A 15,508-nucleotide genomic window follows, 5' to 3' on the forward strand; every position below is an offset into this window, starting at 1 on the left:
ATAGGGATGTCCTATTTGACACCGGCCAACATTTCTTTGATGAAAATAGGGACATTCTAAGTCATCTAAGGAAGAGTGGGACATTATGGGATCAATCAGAAACTGGGACAGCTTCTGTAAATCTTGGACTGCACTTGGAAAATAGGGATACCTGGAGGATTTTCATTCACAGCCAGATAGCAGAGGTCAGATATCCCTGCATATTCTCTTGCAGAGGTCCCTGGAATAATAATAATTATTATTATTATTATTATTATTATTATTATTATTATTATTATTATTATCATTGTATTAAATTGCTATACCGCCATTCATCCAAGGATCAGGGGGGCAGTTTACAAATATGAAAAGACAAAATAGCATAGTAATAAACAAAAACAATTCCATTTTTGTGTTGCTGCCAATCAGACCTTTCCTGGTGGAGGCACATAAAGAAGGACCTCAGATTATGATCACAGGGTCTTGGTCAGTTCATATGAGGAGAAGCAGTCCTTGAGGTATTGCGGTCCTGAGACATTTAAGGCTTTATAGGTCAAAAACAACACTTTGAATTAGGCCCAGAAACCAGTGGCGTAGCGTGGCTTGTCAGCACCCGGGGCAAGGCAAGTAATTTGCGCCCCCTAACCCGTGGATTTGCGCCCCCTAACCCTAACCCCCGGCCCCCCCTGCACCCCCCACGCTACACCACTGTTTCCTGGCAGTTTTATTCTCTTGGCAAACCGCTTTTGTAGCTGTCAAGCGGTTTATAAATTTTAGGATTTTTTTTTTTTAAAGGGCATTTTCAGAAAAAGCTGCTCGTGGCTCTCAGCTGTTCCCTCTCAGCTGCTCGCTCCTAGTTTGTGGGAGGGTGGATTTAAGGCGTGACGGGGGGGGCGTGCGAAGAAGGGCAACCTCTCCCCACTCCGCCACTTTGCTCCACCCTGGCAGGCAGGCTGGCAGGCTGGCTACACGCGACGCGCTCGGAGAGGGCCTCCGGATCGTCCCCCGGGCTGGGCAAGGGCTCGTTCTCACGCAGCGGCTGTTGCGCAGCCTCGCCGCCGCCGCCGCCCTTGCTCCTTCGCGTGCGGGGAAAGGCCGCCGGCAGCCCTGGGAGCGCCTCCCTCCGCGCCTTCACACGCAGCTGTGCCAGCCCAGCAGGCGGCTCCCATCCTCCCCGAGCCCCGGCCGGGCTAGCGGGGGTTGTGAGCCACCTGCAGGGAGCCGGGGGTCCTAGCAGGCTCCCTCGGAAGGTGGAGCGGGGCCCTCCTTCGCTGGAGGTTGGATGGCCAGCTGCGAGGAATTCTTAGCAGGCTCGCTCCACCTCCTCCTCCTCCCGACTTTGCTGCTGCTGCTGCTGCTGCTCGGCTTTTTTCCTCTACCGACGGCACGCTGTGCCTTGGAGAGGTTCCCGCTTCCTTGAGGGGGGCCGGCCAAACGCGCCCCCCAAAATGTTGCGCCCGGTGCGGCTGGCACCCCTGGCACCCCCCACGCTACGCCACTGCCAGAAACTAATTGGCAGCCAATGCAGTCAGGTCAGGATTGGCATTCAGTGCTCAAATTGTCTTGCCCTGGTGAGCAACCTGGACACTGAATTCTGCACCAGCTGAAATTTCTGAACCATCTTCAGAGGCAGCCCCATGTAAAATGTGTTATAGTAACCTAACCTAGATGTTACCAGAGCATAGACAACAGACGTTAGGCTATGCTTGTGCAGATAGGGGCTCAGCCACCAGCCAAAGCTGATAGAAAGCACTGCATGCAGTTGAGGCCAACTGAGCCTCAAGCAACAGCAGTGGATTCCAAAGTACCCCACCTCCCATACAGCAAGTCTAGGGAACCTCCTACTAATGGTGCCTCAGCCTTATCTGGATTGAGCTTTGCTCAGTTTATTGGTTGCCATCCAATCCATTACTGGACAGACACATCCACTGCCACGCCTGCAGATGTAAAAGAGAAATACAGCTGTGTGTCATCAGCATATTGCTGACAATGTACTCCAAAACTCCAGATGACTCCACTCAGCAGTTTCATGTAGATGCCAAACACCATGGGGGATAAAATCAAACCCTGAGGAACCCCACATTGAAGACTCCACAGGGCCAAAGAGCCTTCCCCAAGCATCATCCTCTGGAAACAACCATCCAAGTAGGACCAGAACCACCACAAAGTGGTGCCACCCACCTGCAACTTGGACAGCCGCTCCAGAAGGATATCATAGTCATTGATATTGAAACCCGCTGAGAGGTCAACAAGAATTAACAGGGATACATTTCCTCTGTCTCTTTCCCAACAGAGGTCATCATATAAGGCAACCAAAGCAGCTTCTGTGCCAAAACCGGACTTAATCCCAATAGAAGTTGATCTAGAAAAACAGTTTTCTTCCAAGAGCACCTGGATCTGGTCTTGACTTTTCCTTGCCTTTTCCAATTCCTCCCCTGTTCTGCCACTGATATCAGCAAAAAAAAAAATTCACTACATGCCCAACATCTGATATGGGAGGCTGTAAGACTTCTTTCTTTCCCTCCCCATTTTGTAACTACACTCCTTTTTGTAATTAAAGACCTCGTCCTTTTCTTTGTTGAAATCACACTCCTTTCATTACATTTGTTAAATTACGCTGGGTATCTTACAGTCACGTAATCTGCGGGGGTTAGTGGGGCATCTTGGTGGGTGAGTGACAGATGGAAGCTGCCAGGAGTGGCCATTGTGGTCGGCTCACCTGCTGCCACCACCATTCACTTTGGAATGAATAGAAATTGAATGGGACACATTCATTTAGAAATAAATGCACATCCATAGATCTGGTCTTGCATTGGGTATATCTAGGAAGTGGCAAACCATGATGGAGAAACAGGCTTGGGCATATGGCAAAGCAGTTATATGACAGGTTCGCCATCTGCTTAAGCTTATAGAAATCAGCAGAATCAAACACTAAAGCTTTTTTTCTGAACGGTTCCAATTTAGACTGCAGGGATGTGTGTGTTGCATATTGGGGAGGGGAAAGCATATTGGGAGTGATAATTTGAAGACTTGATATACATCTTCCACCCTCAACACACGCAAGCATTTATGGGCCCTTTAAAAAGTGCAGGATCCATCAGGAGTTCTTAAAAGGCTACAGTAATGTTTAAACCAAGGGTGGGGAATGAGTAGCCTACTAGATGCAGTTGGACTACATCTTCCATAGTCCTTGAGCATTTGCAATGCTGGCTGGGGCTGGTGGGAACTGGAGTCTAGCAACATGGTCATGGAGGCAGCTGGTCAGTAAAACACACGGCTCAAAGCTGGGGTTAACTCTTTATTAGCGAAACATGATCTTCACAGACTTAGCTGAGTTTCAGGCCTAATGAACATGGCAGCTTATGCCCTCCACGCAATCAGTCCCCAACTCCTGACAGCCATCTCCTACATGTCTCCTCCTCTCCAGGGCTTCTTCCAAGCTATAGGAGACTGTGCCTGCATGCAACCTGACTTTGCTCCTCCCTTTTCATACCTCGTCTGGTTCTGGGAGTCAAGAGGGAGGGGAGCCTGGACTCTTCACCAGCCAAACTCATCTCTACCTCTTCACCTCCCTCCTCCCACTCAGCTGCTTCAGCTTCTGCCTCTGATTCTTGACTTCTCTCTGCCACAGACTCTCCCAGCTCACTAAGCCCTGTGAAGGGGTCTTCAGCTTCCGGCACCTCCTCTTCTCCCTCTCCTCCCTCTGACCACTCATTGTTGCCCCACCACCACTCCCTGGGCTCTGATCCTTCTTCCCTTGGGAGTTCCCCAGCTTGTCCTTCCCACCATTCTTCTGTGTACAACCACTTCATGACAGCAGACAGAGCATCTGCCATGTGTGGAAAACCCCTGGTTCAATCCCCAGCATCTCCAGGTAGGACTGTAAGAGACCCTTGTGTGAAACCCTGAAGAACTGCTGCTGCCAGCTAGAGTAGGCAGTACTGCTCTAGACGGGCAAATAGCCTGACTCGATATGAGACAGCTTTCTATGTTCCTATTCAAGCATCTGCAAGAAAATGCACAGTTCTCCGTCAATTCAACAAGATGAGTTTTTCCTACTCTTTCATCATTACATTCTTATGAATCTGCAACAGCCTCTGCCGCTTTCTGCACTTGAAATGGTTAAGCAACAATATTATACAGATTTTGTGCATTGCGGTTCATTGATGGAGTTGTCCAATTCTTTAATACTTGAATGCCTCTGCTAGTTCTCTGTAATTGGAACACATGGCCCTGGCAATGCCCCTTTTCTTTAAATCCTGCTATTGCATTATATTGCACCTGATGTGACCTATTGTTTTCTGTGCTGGGAGGAGCTGTTCAGCTGGGCTTTAATGACCATCAGTCGTCTCTTTTTTCACAATGGCTGCTCATTTCTTGGGTTTCCAGTTCCCTCTGATTACCATGTTTGAGGATGTGTCATCTAATCAGAAAAAAAGGAAATTAGGGGGGAAACATAATAGGAGTTAAAGAGGGTTCCGCAACCAGATGCAAATGAATGCGCTGAAACGTTCAGAGGCTCCGTTATCAAGAAACCGTGCTGGAAAGGGTTTTTACAAGATAATGAACCCATGGCAAGGAACCAAGTGATGATCGGAAGCAACTGATTCAAAAAAAGGATGCCAACCTCTCTCCCTTTCAATGCCCCAAGTCACAACATTAAGCACGAAGATGGAACCACGCAAGTGAGGGACAAACCCTCTTCACTTGCCATCTTGGTTGGGCTTTTAGGCTCAGTTTGGAAAGGGGGAGCAAGAGGGAACCAAGTGTGGGGGAAAGAAGTATGGAAAGGACCTCCCACCCTTTGCTCGCCCCACTTGGTGACTTTGCAGAGCAGGAAGAAGAAATGGAGCTGCCTTGTCCAGTCTGAGTCATGAGCATGGCGAGACCTGAGAGATGGAGAGACTGCAGGGGTGTCAACTTGAATAAAATATGGGGGACAGGTAAGCCCTGCCTCACATAATTGATCACAAGACATGGTTCACACATACCATTGGAATGGCAATGTCCATCAACTTGGGGGGGTAAGCCCCTCAAATGTTTTATTTGGGATGCTGAAAGCATCTTGACCCTTAGGAGCTGGCCAAAGTTTATAGCATCCTGGAGGACAGCATGACAACAGACTGGTGGAAACCCTGAGAGCCAGTGTGGTGTAGTGGTTAAGAGTGGTAGACTCGTAATCTGGTGAACCGGGTTCACGTCCCCACTCCTCCACATGCAGCTGCTGGGTGGGTGACCTTGGGCTAGTCACACTTCTCTGAAGTCTCTCAGCCCCACTCACCTCACAGAGTGTTTGTTGTGGGGGAGGAAGGGAAAGGAGAACGTTAGCCGCTTTGAGACTCCTTCGGGTAGTGATAAAGCGGAATATCAAATCCAAACTCTTCTTCTTCTTCTGAGCCAAGAACACTCCTGAGCAGCATAAAGATGCGCTGCAACATATTGTTGTTGGTCCCTCTGGTTGGAGCCTGAATTTCCATCTCCCAAAAACAGCACATCTCCATGGCAATCTCCACTTGCTTCTTCTGCAATTCCCTTTCTCAGAGGAGGCAGTAGGAACTCCTTTTCTTTTCCCGGCACAGGTACCTGTCAACGTGGGGGGAGGCGGGGGGATGTGTGTGTTGTGACATTATCCCACTGTTTGTATTATCTCCAGTTCCCGAGTTTAGTGTTGCCGTAATGCTGCACCAGCTCTGAGTCAAATCATGTGCTTTTCTCAGTGTGCAGTTACATTAATAGCCTTCTGTTTTGATAGATTTGCAAAGGAAAACCTCGAGCCTGGTAATAGTCTTGAGAAGCCCAATTCTGCCCTCACTCTCCTGGGTTCAGCTCTCAGGGGACAGCAGAGTGATGGCTGGGTTCGCTACAGCTTCTGCTTTGACTCTTTTTCTGTCTAAGACGGTAACTTATCCTGGTTTGCACATTACCAACAGGGAGATGGTTTGGCACTGCAGGGACACAAGTAAAGCAATGCCAAAGGTCCTGGGGTTTGCCTGGCTTTTTTCTTTCTTTTTTTTACTTCAAAGAAGTAGGAGGAGGACTCTAAGGTTGCAGCCCTAAGCACACTTCCTGGGGAGTGAATGTAAATCCCACTGAATTTTTGGGAGCCAGAGATTCAGCTGGCTCCCTTTCTGCCCACTTAGAAACAGAACTTTATTGTTACAGTGGGCATTTTTAAAGCTAATTTTCATCTGGTTATTTTAATATACAAGATGAAAAATATTACAACACAGGAAAAGACAAATGCTTTCTGTATGAATTAAGTTGATCTAAGGACACCAAAATAAATTAAATATACAAATCTATTAAAAATACACAAATTATTGCAAGGTTTCTCCAAAGAAATTCATACTTGGGGGATATAAGAGAGAGGTAAAATGTAAAGGACGCCTGGATGGTTAAGTCCAGTCAAAGAAGGCTGGTTATTCATATGTAGCATACGATTCTGCAAGTTGCTGCATCATCTGCTTGTCCTCTTAAAGGTAAAAGTACCCCTGACCATTAAGTCCAGCCATGGACGACTCTGGGGTTGTGGCGCTCATCTCACTCTACAGGCCGAGAAGCAGGCATTTGTCTGCAAATAGCTTCCAGGTCATATGGCCAGCATGACTAAGCCGCTTCTGGCGAAATCAGAGCAGCGCACGGAAACGCCGTTTACCTTCCCGCCGGAGCAGTACCTATTTATCTACTTGCACTTGACGTGCTTTCGAACTGCTGGGTGGGAAGGAGCAGGGACTGAGCAACAGGAGCTCACCCTGTCACGGGGATTCGAACCACCGACCTTCTGATCGGCAAGCCCTAGGCTCTGTGGTTTAGACCACAGCACCACCCACGTCCCTTAAGGTGTGAAAATTATGGGCAAGTTTCTCAAATAACTGTTTGTTTGTTTTTTGTTTGTTTGTTTGTAAAAGTATTTGTATACCACTATATCATTAAAAAAATGTCTAAGTGGTTCACAGCAATAAAAACATAAAAAATTTAAAACAGCTAAAAACAGACATCAAGTAACCATTGCAGAAGGATGTATTCTTAACTGCCTGTGTAGGAGCCAACTCCTAGAGGCCAAGGTACCTTTACTCCTGCCTCCAATAAAATATTTGAGGAGGCTGGGCCTTCCCAAAGTTGATGGACATTGTCATTCAAATAGTGTGTATGTGTACTGTGTCATGTGACTGGTTGTGTAGGGCGGGGTTTACCTGCAAACCCCCCTCCCTCCATGTTTTATTCAAGTTGCCACCTCCAATTGCCTGCATAGGCCTGGTGGGATAGAAAAGTTTTCCCTCTAAAGGAAAATGGGACTTTTTTCCAATTGCCTGCATAGGCCTGGTGGGATAGAAAAGTTTTCAGTAGGCACAGAAGGCATCTACTGAATCAATATTCATCTTTGGATGAAGGGTTTGTTATTATTGAATTAGTTATTATAAATCTAATAACAATAACAATAACAATAACAATAAATTCCACAGGACAGAGCCAATGACTTTAAAGGCTCGATTTCTCATTGTTATCAAACAAGCTTCACCAACTCAGGGAGTGACAAGTGATGCTCCTGCAGATTATTTGACTTTTGGTTTCTGCTCTTGTTATCATGGTTGGTTTATTGTGTAGATATATCTGATTTTGCTTCTCTAGTTTTATATCTGAAGCAGCCTTGAGTGGCATTTATGCCTTGAAGGGCAGGGTGTTTGTTTGTTTGTTTGTTTGTTTGTTTGTTTGTTTGTTTGGCATATTGATTACCAACCATTCACCCAAGGGGGGGTTACAGCATGAGAAAAAGAATAAAATACAATAAACAGTAAACAAGTAAAACAACAGCCAACCGGTAAAATTATAAGCAGAAAGCAAACAGAGAGGCAGAGGGCTAGTTTAAGGGAGAGTAGAGGAGGGCATGTGGAACAGCCAGCGCTATCCTTGGGTACTATGCTGCCTTTCCACAGTATCTGCTACCTAAAGCAGCTGCTTCACTCTGCCTAATGCTAGGGCCGGGACATAAACATATAATGTGCCTGGGATTTCTTAGATCAACATATATAGCTGCTTTAAATCTGGTTTGTAGGATAAAATATTTCCTCCCTAAGGTAGCATTGAAGAAATAGGTTTTTTTAGGTTTGACTTTTTATATATAAGTCCATACTCTATATAATCCACAACCCAGTTAAATCAACCCACTTGCATTTACATGAGCTTTCTCAGTGGGCATCAATGGGATTAAAATGTTTTGAATCCAGGTATTTTGGTTTCACTGCATTGTATGCTGGCATGCCAGTTAGCTACAGGCACCTCCTTATCATGGAAACATGATTCTCCTTACATAAAAGAAAGTCATTTTGGCTTCCTTTGTCAAGCTCACATTCACCATTTCCCTCTAAAGGAAAATGGGACTTTTTTCTTCTTCTTTTAACAGAACCATTTCTTAGCAACCTGAGTATACCGGGGAGAGGAAGGCAGGCAATGAAACTTTTGGCTTCATCCTTGCCAGTATTATTTCTTCTTCTTCTCCTCCTCCTCCTCCTCCTCCTCCTCCTCCTCCTCCTCCTCCTCCTCCTTCTTCTTCTTCTTCTTCTTCTTCTTCTTCTTCAGTAAACATTGCCTGCAGCAAAATGTCAGCTCTCCCTAACAAACAATCAAACCAGATGCAACCGACATTCACAAACAGGCTGTCTGACAAGTGTGCCCCAGTGATTCATGCAGCAAATTTGGCATCCAAACAGCCAGACAAGCTGTCTCTATTGACATCTGCTCCTGTTCAGCACATAAGTTATCCTCATGGGCTCTCTCATCTCCAGATATTCCAGAGACCACGACTCATTCCTCCTCTCCAGCAGGCCCTCCATTATCCACAATTGGGACATCATACACACTGCTGAGTTCGCCCCACTGACACCTAAATGCACAACACACTTTACAAAACACCACCATAACTTTCAAATCAAAGAATGTTCCTCGTGGAAGTAGGGAAGAAGTTGACAATTGCCAAGAGATGCTACTTGGGACTGGTTCTATGGCAGGGGTACGAAACATGGCGGTGACGATGATGACGATGGACATTCATTTATACTGCATCACCAGTGTACTTGGCTCTGCAAATCTACCCCCAAAGGGCATACAATCCAAAACAACAAATTAAAAAATATATTAATAAAATCAGTAGTTTAAAAGGTACAATTTTTCAGAACAGCATTCTTTTCCAGGCAAACATCTGGGGCCACATGGCAGTGGTGGGAGGGTCAGATACAAAAGTGAGTGGAGGAAAAGCCGGTTAGAGTGTGGTGCTGATAACGCCAAGGTTGCATGTTTGATCCCCGTAAGGAACAGCTGCATATTCCTGCGTTGCAGGGGGGTGGGATAATAATAATAATAATAATGATAATAATGATAATAATGATAATAATGATAATAATAATAATAATAATAATAATAATAATAATAATAATAATAATAAAATGTATACCCCTCCCATCTGGGCGGCTCCCAACAGAATATTAAAAACACAGTAAAACATCAAACATTAAAAACTTCCCTAAGCAGGGCTGCCTTCAGATGTCTTCAGATACGGTAGTTGTTTATTTCCTTGATATCTGATGGGAGGGCGTTCCACAGGCTGGGTGCCACTACCAATGATGCCCTCTGCCTGGTTCCCTGTAGCCTCACATCTCGCAGGGAGAGAACTGCCAGAAGGCCCTCAGAGCTGGACCTCAGTGTCTGGGCTGAACGATGGGGGTGGAGACGCTCCTTCAGTATAACGCTCATTAGCGGCAAGCAGTCCAGCAAGCACGAAAAATGGTTATCATCAATTCAATTGGTCTTTATTTACAAAAGCAAACATCCAGTGTGGTTCTCTCACAACAGATGTCCTAATCTGAATCAGAGCTCTGCCCCCAACAGGAACAGCTCCAGAATCCCTTATGCCTCTTCTACTGGGTCCTGGGGAGCCATGTTCCTGACATTCAGGTATACTGGGCCAAGGTCATTTAGGGCTTTAAATGGGACTAGATGATTCTCAGGGTCCCTTCCAACTCAGTGATCCTATGATTCTGTGTTACCTTTGTACAATAGGCTAGTTTTGTCACCCTCACCCCCTCTCTCTCTGTTCTCCACCCAAGATAAGCAAGAAGTATTATCAGGGCTTAGGGACACATTCCAGCCAGGCAAAAACACTCAAAGAGGGTGTGCAAAGCAAGGCGGGTGAGGGTCTGAATGAGAAGGGTGTGGGGTAGGACAAGAGTCCTGAGGGTCAGCTGGAAATGCCCTCAGGCCTGAGGCTTCCCACCCTGTTCTAGGGTTCCAGGTCCTGAGATCCCTTTGTGATGTTTCCCCTAATGTATGCCCAAAGGGGTAATAGTAATAATAATAATAATAATAATAATAATAATAATAATAATACGTATCTTAAAATAGGGTTGCCATACATCCGGAATATCCCGGACATAGCTGAGATTCAGCTGTCTGTAACAGCACCCAGGCAGAAATCGCAAATTTCAAAAAAAACAAAAAAAACAAACAAAACAACCACAGCTTTTGTGTCTGGATTCTCACTTTTGGAAATATGGCAACCTTATCTTAACATGGCAGGTGATTCCCTCCAGAAACAGTCAGTACTAACTTAAAGCCATGAACAGCAAACACCTATTTTGTCCATTGCCTTCCACGAGTACGATAAAAGGGGAGACGTTTTGCTGAGGTAACTAAGGGCCGCCATTTTTTAAACCTGCAAACAGGATCTGCAGCGGATTAACAGCCCCTAGTTAATACTAAATCTCAATCCCTAATACAGGTAACTATTTGGTCTACAGCAGCAGGTGCCATTTTGCTCCCAACCACAGGCCATCCTTTTGGATAAATCCACTCTGTTTCAGCACTACTGCAGTGGCTACTCAGTGGCTACTAAACCTGACAGCTATGCTCCACCTTCACTGTAGGGGGCAGTCTGTCTGTCTATGACTACCAGCTGCTGGGAATCACAGGTGAGGAAAGTGACGCTGAGTACCTGTCCTGTTTGTGGACTTTCCATGGGTATATGGTTATAAGGCACTGACACTGAGCATTGAGCAAACAACATTGACTTTAATAGAATAAACAGTCCCTCAGATTGTTCCCAACAACATAGGTTACTGAATATTCATACACCAACACATAATGAAATCATTCTAGTTGAAGTATGAGGTTGAATATATAATGTATGTAGAAGTGGGAACTGGGGGGGGGGGGAGTTGTGTGTAGTGCTATCATTCAGGGTTCCTGCCCACTAGCCATGCCCTATTCTAGGGTATTCCATTTTGTTCCCGCCTCTTGTTTCCCATTCTAACCCCAAACCCCACCATGGACAGTCAGCATTCAATGATAAGTGGGCATGATCATTCATTGTGAGGCTGCTTTGGGGTCTCCCCATTAGTTTTTCTTTCTAAAGTATTTTGTACTTCTGCAGAAACTGGAGCTCTCCTGAGCCTACTGATACTTTCTTCCTGGGCTTGGCTGGTGCCACTGTGAGTTTGCCATTAGTATAGCAAATTTGTGATGGCACACATCTTTTTATTCAGTTTATTTACTCAGCCCTGTCTTCCAAGGGCAGGTGTGTGTGTGTGTGTGTGTGTGTGTGTGTGTGTGTGTGTGTGTGTGTGAGAGAGAGGGGGGGGGGAGGGAGAATCTTTGTGTGTTCCATAATGTAGTTCAATTGAGATGTTTGCATCATCTTCTGTTTAGGAATTGTGGACAGGGAAGATCGAGCAGACCAGCAATGATGGCTTGGGTCTAGAAGAGGACATCCTGTTGCCATTGCTGTTCCTAGTAGAACAACATGTGTTTTTAGGAGCTGCAAAAGAGCAACAGGAGAGGCTTCCCCCATCACTGTGCCCCCAAGCTGAGTGCTTGCTGGCCGTGCAGAGCTCTTAAAAAGCACAGAGTCTTTATTGGGGAAGAAAGGTGGTGACCTTACCTGTTGCTGTGCTCACTGACTTTGTAGGAGAACATCTGAAATCAACCTGGAAATCAATTGGGCAATGCTAATGGTTCCTGCTGTGATTCCTGCATCTCAGGGCATTGGACTAGATAACCCTTTGGGTCCCTTCCAACTCTACAATTCTATGATTCTGTAATGGGCTTCAGTGCCGCTGTTGGGCACACCGTTCACTCTGCAAAACCAGGAATCCCTTAAACACAGTCATGCGCACATGGCCTGGAATAAGGGTTGTTGCTTTAAAGCTAATCACACCCAGGCAACACATTTCTCCAAACATTTCCCAGCTATCCATTTGCTGGAGGGAGGCAAAATTGGGGGTTAGGTTGTCACCTTTCACCTTCACCAGAAGTGCATGGTGGTTTAAAAAACAAAACAAAACCTTCAACAGACGCTGCTTTTCCCCATGGTTGTATCTCTTGGTGCTGGTGAACCATTGCCTAGTGTCCTGAAACTAGGAAAGTCAGAGAAAGCATCTGTGAAGAACGGGGTGGCAGAAAGTAGGATACCAATTGTGTCCCTAATAAATTAAGTGCCCAGCCGGTGACATAGTCTGAAACCAGTCAACAGAGCTCTGTTTGCCGCTCCGCCGTGAGTTTGTGGGGAGGACCGCTCCCCCTGGAAGCCCATTTTCCACCTTGGGCCTGGGGGCGGGCCCCATACTCCACCTCAGCATATAAGGCTCCAAGGAGGCCCGGGACATTGCTGCTGCCGCTCTGCCGTGAGTTTGTGGGGAGGACCGCTCCCCCCTGAAGCCCTTTTTCCACCTTGGGCCGGGGGGCGGGCCCCATACTCCACCTCAGCATATAAGGCTCCAAGGAGGCCTCGGGACATTGCTGCTGCCGCTTTGCCGTGAGTTTGTGGGGAGGACCACTCCCCCTTGAAGCCCTTTTTCCACCTTGGGCCTGGGGGTGGGCCCCATACTCACCTCCGCAGCTTATGGGGCTCCAGGGAGGCCTCGGGTGTGTGGGGTGGGGTGGGTGTTTAGTTGGGTGTGGGAATTTGTTTAATTTAATTATGTTGTGTTTGTAACTTTGTTTTTTGTTTTTATAGTTTTATTGTTCTGTTAGTTTGTTTTTTGTATAGGCTTTAATTTGATTTTAAGGGGAGGGGTCAGGGCTGCCTGGGAGTGGGTCCCAGCAAACAAAATGGCTGGGGCAGGTTCCACGGGGGGGATGCACTCGGATAACCGATCTCCGTGATCATGGGTAGGAGGAGGAGTTACGCTAAGACCAGACCATGTCATTACCGAGGAAGCAGGCTTAGTCGTTGTCTGAGGACTATCCCTGCCTCCAGGTCTGGTCCTGACTGGAAGGATACTGGAATCAACAAGGAAAACCCACATGACCTGAAAGTGTTGCTGTGCAATGCCAGGTCAATGATGAATAAAACCACTGCCATCCACGACCTGATTGTGGATGGAGGATTTGACCTGGCATGTGTGACAGAGACCTGGTTGGATGAAGCAGATGGGCCTGTCCTTGCCGCTGCTTGTCCACCAGGTTTCTCTTACGCACAGCAACCCAGGTCATGTGGGCGGGGGAGGGGGGGTTGCAGTGATTTTTAGGAAGTCATTAGTTTGCACCAGGCGTCCTATTGGAAAGACCCAGCTCTCTGAGTGCATGTTCTGGAAGTTGGGCAATAGGGGCAGTACAGGATTCCTATTGGTGTACCGACCTCCCTGCTGCACCAAGGATTCCCTGCCCGAGCTGCTTCAGGTCGTGGCGGATATCCTCCTGGAGACACCTAGTTTGGTTGTCCTAGGGGATTTTAACATCCATGCCGACACGACCTTACAAGGGGCTGCTCGGGACTTCGTGGAAAGCATGGCCTCCATGGGGCTGTCCCTGAATAAGTCTGGCCCAACTCATAGCCATGGGCATGCCTTAGACCTGGTGTTCACCTCTATGGTTGTTGGTGATCTGACACTAAGTAAAAGCGAAACCAAAGAAGTGCCATGGTCAGATCACTTCCTGGTGCAACTGGACTTCTCCGCGACCCTTCCCCTCTGCAGGGAGGCGGGACCAATTCAGACGGTCCGCCCCCGCCACTTAATGGATCCAAATGGTTTCCAGAGAGTGGTAGGTGATGTTTTATCCCATGTTGATGGCCTTTCAGCTGATTCCCTGGTGGCCCGCTGGAATGTGGAGTTAACCAGGGCTATTGACTGTTTGGCTCCAAAGCGCCCTCTCCGATTGCATGGAGCCCAGACAGCCCCGTGGTTTTCCACGGATCTGAGGGCAATGAAACAATCATTGAGACGGCTAGAGCGCCGGTGGCGGATAACCCATTCTGAATCTGACCGGACACGGGTTAGAGCTCAATGTCGAGCCTACCAAGTGGCGATAGTGACGGCGAAGAAGTCTTTCTTCACCGCCTCTATTGCATCTGCAGAAAACAGCAGCAGGAGACTCTTTCAGGTGGTTTGCAATTTAGCGGAACCACCTGCTCCATCAGGGCCCAGTAGGGGCCATATGATCTCCTGCAATGACTTTGCAAAGTTTTTTGCAGATAAAGTTGCTCAGATTCGAGAAGAGGTAGACTCCACCGTGGGAGCAGGGCCGGGACGGGAGAGTGCTAGAGTCCTGTCTAGTCAAGTTGTGTGGGATCAATTCCAATCTGTTACCCCCGAGGATGTGGACAGGCTGCTTGGACGAGTGAAACCAACCACTTGTCTCCTTGATCCTTGCCCATCCTGGCTTATAAAAGCTAGCCAGGAAGGACTGGGCAATGGGCTTCGTGGGGTGGTGAATGCTTCCCTCCGTGAGGGAGCCTTCCCAGACTCGCTGAAAGAGGGTGCAAACCGCTTCTTAAAAAACCATCTTTAGATGCGGCCATGATAGCCAACTATTGCCCAGTCTCAAATCTTCCATTCTTGGGCAAGGTGATTGAGCGAGTGGTTGCTGAACAACTCCAGGCACGCCTGGAAGAAGCGGACCATTTGGATCCCTTCCAGTCGGGATTCAGGCCTCATCATGGGACTGAAACTGCCTTGGTCGCACTGGTTGATGATTTCCGGTGGGCTAGGGACAAAGGTGAGAGCTGTTTCCTAGTTCTGCTGGATCTCTCAGCAGCGTTTGATACCATCGACCATAACATCCTTCTGGACCGTCTTGAAGGGCTGGGAGCTGGGGGCACTGTTATACAGTGGTTCTGCTCCTTCCTCCTGGGCCGTGTTCAGAAAGTGGTGGTGGGGGATGAGTGTTCAGACCCCTGGGCCCTCACTTGTGGGGTGCCTCAGGGTTCTGTCCTCTCCCCCATGCTTTTCAACATCTACATGAAGCCGCTGGGAGAGATCATCAGGGGATTTGGGCTGAGTGTTCATCAGTATGCGGATGATACCCAACTCTACCTCTCTTTCAAATCAGAACCAGTGAAGGCAGTGAAGGTCCTGTGTGAGTGTCTGGAGGCGGTTGGAGGTTGGATGGCGGCTAACAGATTGAGGTTGAATCCTGACAAGACAGAAGTACTGTTTTTGGGGGACAGGAGGCGGGCAGGTGTGGAGGATTCCCTGGTCCTGAATGGGGTAACTGTGTCCCTGAAGGACCAGGTGCACAGCCTGGGAGTCATTTTGGACTC

The sequence above is a fragment of the Podarcis bocagei genome, assembly GCF_964188305.1.
Source record: "Podarcis bocagei genome assembly, chromosome: 11".
In the NCBI taxonomy this organism is placed as follows: Eukaryota; Metazoa; Chordata; class Lepidosauria; order Squamata; family Lacertidae; genus Podarcis; species Podarcis bocagei.